The sequence below is a fragment of the Macaca mulatta genome, chromosome 11 (genome assembly GCF_049350105.2).
Source record: "Macaca mulatta isolate MMU2019108-1 chromosome 11, T2T-MMU8v2.0, whole genome shotgun sequence".
Taxonomy (NCBI): Eukaryota; Metazoa; Chordata; class Mammalia; order Primates; family Cercopithecidae; genus Macaca; species Macaca mulatta.
Genome location: NC_133416.1, coordinates 63553246 through 63560600, shown reverse-complemented (window position 1 = coordinate 63560600; position 7355 = coordinate 63553246). Strand labels below are relative to the sequence as shown.

General features: G+C 46.9%; 1 pseudogene; it reads left to right on the top strand.

The window, feature by feature from the left end:
- The first annotated feature begins 672 nt into the window (after positions 1-672).
- On the top strand, positions 673-5484 carry LOC100426550 (TBCC domain-containing protein 1-like; annotated as a pseudogene).
- The last annotated feature ends 1871 nt before the right edge of the window (positions 5485-7355 follow it).

Here is a 7355-nt window from a genome sequence, read left to right as displayed (position 1 = left end):
CAGAGTCTCGCTCTGTCGCCCAGGCTGCAGTGCAATGGCGTGATCTCGCCTCACTGCAACCTCCGCCTCCCAGGTTCAAATGATTCTCCCATCTCAGCCTCCCCAGTAGCTGGGATTACAGGCACCCGCCATCATGCCCGGCTAATTTTTTTTGTATTTTTGTAGAGATGGGGTTTCACCATGTTGGTCAGGCTAGTCTCAAACTCCTGACCTCAGGTGATCTGCCCACCTTGGCCTCCCAAAGTGCTGGAATTACAGACATAAGACTGTACCTTTCAATACTCCCATATTGTGGATTAAGTTTCAACAGGATTTTTGGAGGGTACGAACATTCAGGCCATAGCATTTCTCCTACCCAGAGGTGAAAGGCACCCCTCCCTTTCTCTCCTTCCTGTTTCCTCAGAAGGTACAGAGGAAATTTTTTAAATCTAAGTTTAGGTCTAGTGTAAATCCTTAGGGTGACAAGGATATGGGGCAGAAGAAGCAGAAGCCACGAAGGGAAAAATGTTTGTCAGTGTGGGACAAAGGTGAGAAGGACAAAGTCTGGGCCAGGAAAAGGTAGATAAATATTTGTGCATGTTACGTTCTTCACTGTTTTCAGAAGGCATCAGCTTTTTTGACTGGGGTAAATACGTCAGGTCTAAAAAGTAGTCATTCAGATTAGGGAAGCACTGAAGCAAAGGATGTGTTTTGGGCCAACTCGTTCCTCTGGCTTGTTTTTCTGGAGCAGGTGAGGATCACCTACATCCTTTAAGAGTGAAGATGAGGTGTGTTCAGGGCAATTGAATTTTCCAAGGGCTAAGACACTTTCTAGCTCTGGCCAGTCTTGGTGTCTCTTTGTCCTGAGACTTTCTCCACTTCCCAACCTGAGCACCACTTCCTTCCAGCAGGGCTGCTCTGCTGTCCCCCTATGATCCAGGCTGTGCTGCTCCTTTGCTGTGTCCTGCTGTCCCTGGTAGCTGCCTTTCAAAGAAATGCCCAGAGTGGGGCCCTAACCTTCCAGCCATCTTTTCCAGAGACTGGGCATCCATCTCTTATCTCTGGGAGAGCGAGATTCCTCTCTCAGATCCCAGGACCAGCCAGGATCTCTTACACACAGCCCCCTCCCTAGTCCCTCTGCCTGAGTACCTGTCCAACTTAGCTCTGAAGGTGGCCTTGGAGGAGGTGGGCTGCCCAACTGAGGCCCACGTTCTGCAGCTTCAGCTCATTAGGATGGGAGGAAAGGATACTACTGAAACCCTCATCTGTGAGTGTCAAAAGTTCAAGGAGGAGGAAGTGATTGGCAATACTAATATCGTCGTGAGGGATCTGGGGGGAACCACAGGGGAGCTTATGCGGGTCCAGCACTCCCGTTACCCTTCCTGAGGCATGTACCTATGGATGTGGGCAGGTGCTCTATGAGACAGCAGTGCTGATGTTTGAATTTACTGAGAAGCTCCCTTCCCCTAAACTGGTAACAGAGTTCAAGACTTCTGCTGTCAATGTCACCCAGAAGTGCACGGATGAGTCTTGGGAGCATTTGGAAGAAGTAGGCAAACGGCTGATGAATACCTCCGAAATTAAGAACTTCACAATGGCGCGGGTGCCGTGGCTCATGCCTGTCATCCCAGCACTTTGGGAAGCCGAGGCAGGTGGATCACGAGATCAGGAGTTCAAGACCAGCCTGGCCAACATAGTGAAACCCTGTTTCTACTAAAAATCCAAAAATTAGCCAGTGTAGTGGCACGTGCCTCTGGTCCCAGCTACTTAAGAGGCTGAGGCAGCAGAATTGCTTGAACCTGGGAGGCAGAGGTTGCAGTGACCAAGATTGTGCCACTGCGCTCCAGCCTGGCAACAGAGCGAGACCCCCATCTCAAAAATAAATAAATAATATCTCGTTAATAATTATAAAGAAAAAAAAAAGAACTTCACAAGACCAGGGCGAGGGTTGGGCCCAGTCAGTGAAGGGACATGGGGCGCCGTGGCACTCGCACGGAGAAGTGAGGGCACCTGCTAAGGCAGGTACGCAAAGATGCGTTTTCACCCAGATGTCCTTGGAGATAACTTGGATGAGCCCAGAGTTCTCCTCTGGGTGACAGCAGAACCCTTTATAGTGGGTGCCTTGCAGGTCCCCCCCTCCATCCAAGTTTAGTCTTCACTGTCTCAGGAAGATATCCAACTATGTGCGAATCCGAGCCATGGAAGGAGCTTCCCCACTCCTCTACTGGTCTACACGGAGGCGCATCGCTTGTGGGAAGCTACAGTTGGCCAAGGACCTGATGTGGCTTTACTTCGAAATATCTGAGAGTCTTTCAGTGAAGACACCTGAGGAGCGCCTGGAATGGTCTGAGGTTCTGTCCAACTGCATGTCTGAGGAGGAAGTTGAAAAGCAGAGAAATCAGTTTTCAGTGGACACCCTGCAGTTTCTGCTCTTCTTATACATTCAACAATTGAACAAGGCCTCTACTAAGGACATCTTTGATTGGAGAAGAGTGGCCTAGGCCGGGAGCGGTGGCTCAAGCCTGTAATCCCAGCACTTTGGGAGGCCGAGACGGGCGGATCACGAGGTCAGAAGATCGAGACCATCCTGGCTAACACGGTGAAACCCCGTCTCTACTAAAAAGTACAAAAAACTAGCCGGGCGAGGTGGCGGGCGCCTGTAGTCCCAGCTACTCGGGAGGCTGAGGGAGGAGAATGGCGTAAACCCGGGAGGTGGAGCTTGCAGTGAGCCGAGATTGCGCCACTGCACTCCAGCCTGGGCGACAGAGGGAGACTCCGTCTCAAAAAAAAAAAAAAAAAGAGTGGCCTAGTCCCAGAAACAGATCTCAGCCTCCTGACCTGACTGAAAAATCTAATTGTCATAATAAGAACTGGAATGATTACAGTCACCAAGCTTTTATCTATGATCATGTCTGATCTCCCAAGCTGCTTTTAGATCCAGGACAACTCACTGCATCATTTCATTCAACCCATAGTAGTCTAGTGTCTCAAGAAGCTTCCTTATTGAAGGTAGAATAAGTAGAGCCAGGAAGATCTATCCACTTCATGAACTTGCACTGTAGTAACCACTGCTTGCAGATAGTGGCTTCTCAAAGATCTCTAAGACTTTCCTTTCTACAAGCTGGAAGCCTGGTTGAGGTCCTTTTGACTGAGAATCCATTTGGTACATCAACTTGCCTCAAGTCTGGAAAGAAATTGGCTTGGGCTCATCAAGTTGAAGGGACAACCAAAAGAGCTAAGATTGCTTGCAATTCTTCTCCTTCTTCTTCTTTTTTTTTTTGAGATGGAGTCTCACTGTGTTGCCCAGGCTGGATCTCTGCTCACTGCAGCCTCCACTTCCTCAGCTCAAGCGATTCTCTTGCCTCAGCCTCCCAAGTAGCTGGGATTACAGGTACCCACCACCACGCCCAGCTAATTTTTGCATTTTTTTTTTTTTTTTGAGACGGAGTCTAGCTCTGTTGCCCAGGCTGGAGTGCAGTGGCTGGATCTCAGCTCACTGCAAGCTCCACCTCCCGGGTTCACACCATTCTCCTGCCTCAGCCTCCTGAGTAGTTGGGACTACAGGCGCCCGCCACCACGCCCGGCTAATTTTTTGTATTTTTAGTAGAGACGGGGTTTCACCGTGTTAGCCAGGATGGTCTCAATCTCCTGACCTTGTGATCCACCCACCTTGGCCTCCCAAAGTGCTAGAATTACAGGCGTGAGCCACTGCGCCTGGCCATAATTTTTGCATTTTTCAGAGATGGGGTTTCACCATGTTGGCCAGGCTGATTTCAAACTCCTGACCTCAAATGATCCACTCACCTCGGCCTCCCAAAGTGCCAGGATTACAGGTATGAGTCACCACAACTGGCCCAGATTGCTTGTAATTCTAATGTGGCCCCTGGGATGCACCACATGGTGGTGATGAGCCAGGTTTACAAGCAGACATTGGCTAAGAGCTCAGATACTCTGGTGGGGGCTCATGTAGAGATTCATCATTGCAACGAATCTTTTATGTATCTGCTCTCTCCCTTATGACCTGTGACAACTGAGAAGTGCAGGACTAGCACCTTTGTCTTGGGCCCTGTAGCAACTATGCTTTACCTCCACAGTTGTGACAATGTTAAAGTCATTGCTGTTTGCCATCATTTGTCCATCTCTTCTGCGACAGGTTGCGTCTTTCACATTCTGATGCCTATGTGCCCACTCATTCTCTCTGGGAGCCAGATAGTAACTTTTGCCCCTTTTCATACCCATTACCCAACGCTAGGTAATGGACCCAGCATTAGTCCTGGTCAAAAGAGAACCATATGGCCAGTCCTTGCTACAGTGCGTAACTATTGGAATAATCCAATGGTTGTATGCAGAGAGAACAGCGACACTAGTGTCTTCTGGCTTTTACCACCTTCTGAATTACATGTATTTATTATTTCCTTTGAAATGGAAGAGGACACCACAGAGATTCCTGGGGGTCTTCCATCTGTTTATCAGAAAGCACTGGGTCAAAGAGAACTGAAGATACAGATCTGGCAGAAAACTGTGAAGGAGGCTCATTTGACATAGGACAAAGGAAGCAGTTCCAGGTACTGGTAGAGAACAAGTTTTCTGAGTGGTTGATTAATACAGGACATCGCCAATAGCTGGACAGCCTTGTACCCCCTGCAGCAGGCTCCAAACAAGCAGCTGGATAAAGATCTTCCATGGAAACACTGGGCCCTGGAAATACAAGGATAAATGGAGTACGGTGCTCATCTTGAAACTAAATTGGGAAGGTGCTCTTGCTGCTTAAGAGACATTGGGACTTTTTCATCCTATTTAAAGAACTTTATTTGATTTCCATTCCATGTTCATTTATTACTGTGTAGGCTGAATTTTAGCTAAACTTCTGACTTTTGTATAAACATATTGCTTATAGAACATCAGAAGACTCATCTTTGTGATGCCCAAATGAAAAAGCTGATGAAAGTAGCAGCATTGTATATATGTTAATATTAACACAATTGAGTGTAGATTTGCAACTATACTGTGTATCTTAATTTGCATGATGAAAGAATTTCATTCTTTCTACAGTTAAATAAGAGTTTTATAGTTCTTTGTAACTAAAAGGAAATTGCAACCAGGCACAGTGGCTCATGCCTGTCATTCCAACACTTTGGGAGTCTGAGGCGGGTGGATCACCTGAGGTCAGGAGTTTGAGAACAGCCTGGCCAATATGGTGAAACCCCATATTGGATGTGAAAACATGCAGGGTTTATTCAAGCAGATACAAGGTGCCATAAGGACAGCAGCCCAGGTAGATGCTTCCCAGGGAATATCTTTAATTTTGCAATTAAAAATGCAAAAATTAGCTGGGCTTGGTGGCATGCCCCTGTAATCCCAGCTACTCGGGAAGCTGAGGTGGGAGAATTGCTGGAACATGGGAGGCACAGGCTGTAGTGAGCTGAGATCATGCCACTGCACTCCAGCCTGGGCAACAGAGCAAGACCCAATCTCAAAAATTATGTAAATAAATAAATAAATGGAAATTGCTACACCTTTTTTTTTTTTTTTTTTTTTTTTTTTTGAGACGGAGTCTCGCTGTGTCTCCCAGGCTGAAGTGCAGTGGCGTGATCTCGGCTCACTGCAAGCTCCGCCTCCCGGGTTCACGCCATTCTCCCGCCTCAGCCTCCCAAGTAGCTGAGACTACAGGCGCCCGCCACCACGCCCGGCTAGTTTTTTTTTGTATTTTTAGTAGAGACGGGGTTTCACCATGTTAGCCAGGATAGTCTCGATCTTCTGACCTCGTGATCCACCCGCCTCGGCCTCCCAAAGTGCTGGGATTACGGGCTTGAGCCACCGCGCCCGGCCGCTACACCTTTTAAAAAATAATTGGAAGAAGGCCGGGCGGGATTACAGGCGTGAGCCCCCACTCTCAGACTAAAAATCTTTATTTTTCATTTTCTGCTTCAAATTTTCAATAAACAAACTCTAAAGAATAAAAAAAAAAAGAACTTCGCATTGCCTATATATAGAAGATCGGGGTACTTTTTTATGCACGCCACAAAAATTCTGAAACTCATTTTACTGGACTTGATAAAGAAATATTTTCAGGCTTATTTAGAAAGATTTTCAGGCTGATTTAGCCTATCACTACATTTACTTTCTCAAATGTCTCTGATAGACCTGTGTGCAGAGACTCAGCATAGCATAGCAGGTAGTTAGAAATGTTGAACAGAGGAGGAGAAGGAAGAGGAAAAAAGAATGATGGGAATAGCTTAGGACAGATGTATGTTCACTTCATCCCAGAGCTAAAAGACATGTGACTATAATCGGCTTTGCCCCTTTCTTAGTAGGTCCTAGCCCCTATTTCTTCTCCCCAGTTTATCTTTCTTTCAGTTGTCAAATACTGTGGATTTATTATGTACTAGATATGAAGGGTATTGTTTTATTTCCCCATTCATCTTCTTTATACTTTCTGACTCCCCACCCGAATGCAGTAGCTTGCTTATGTTAATTTGTAAACTGAAAAGAGAAATAAAAAGCTGCTTTTATATCAGAATCACAGTTTTCTGATTTCTCTTGACTCTGGGTCTCTGTGGCCTCTTTTGTGAACTGGAGGTGAAATGTGACAGGGACACGGAAATGTCAACGTCTTTTGAGGCTGAAGATTTTAACGAAAGGGCAAATATTTGTAGAGATTATGTCCCTTAACTGAGTATCGGGGAAAGCAATCATCTCCCCTCCTGATGGGACAGGGAACTGGGCAGAGTGTCTACACCTATTAGAGCAGTCCCACTTCTCACTGACAGGATTGTGTAGTAATTAGGAAGTGAAGCAGAGGAAGTCTGGTGATCTGGAATGGGGAGACCAAGAAGAATAATTGAGTCCCATTCTCTTTTCTTGGGGCCAACTTAAAAGAAACGGAAGCTGTAGGTTATTGCATGAGATGTCTTCTGAGCCCTGGGCTCCTTTCAGACCATAACCCACGAGAAACCGTTTGAGTATTGTCATTCATTCCAGCATAGTCTGACCCAGCAAGGCATCACCTAAGACCCAGGATGACTGCTCATTTACTGCCTCCTGCTGCATCCTGTGAAACCTAGATGAACACCCTTGGTGCCATTTTTCTAATCTCTGGGGATTCAGCCGCCCTCTGTAGGGTCTTAACTATGCCAGACCCTGCTCCCAAAGGCCTTGCCTGGCCTCACCCACTTGGTCCCTCTACCAAGGATCCAGATAAACCTGACATTGAGGATTGTCCCGGAGCAGGCTGACCACCAGGCTAACTCCCAGACCCCAGAGCTTCATCTCTAGGCTGGAGGATGTGAAAACATGCAGGGTTTATTCAAGCAGATACAAGGTGCCATAAGGACAGCAGCCCAGGTAGATGCTTCCCAGGGAATATCTTGATCTCT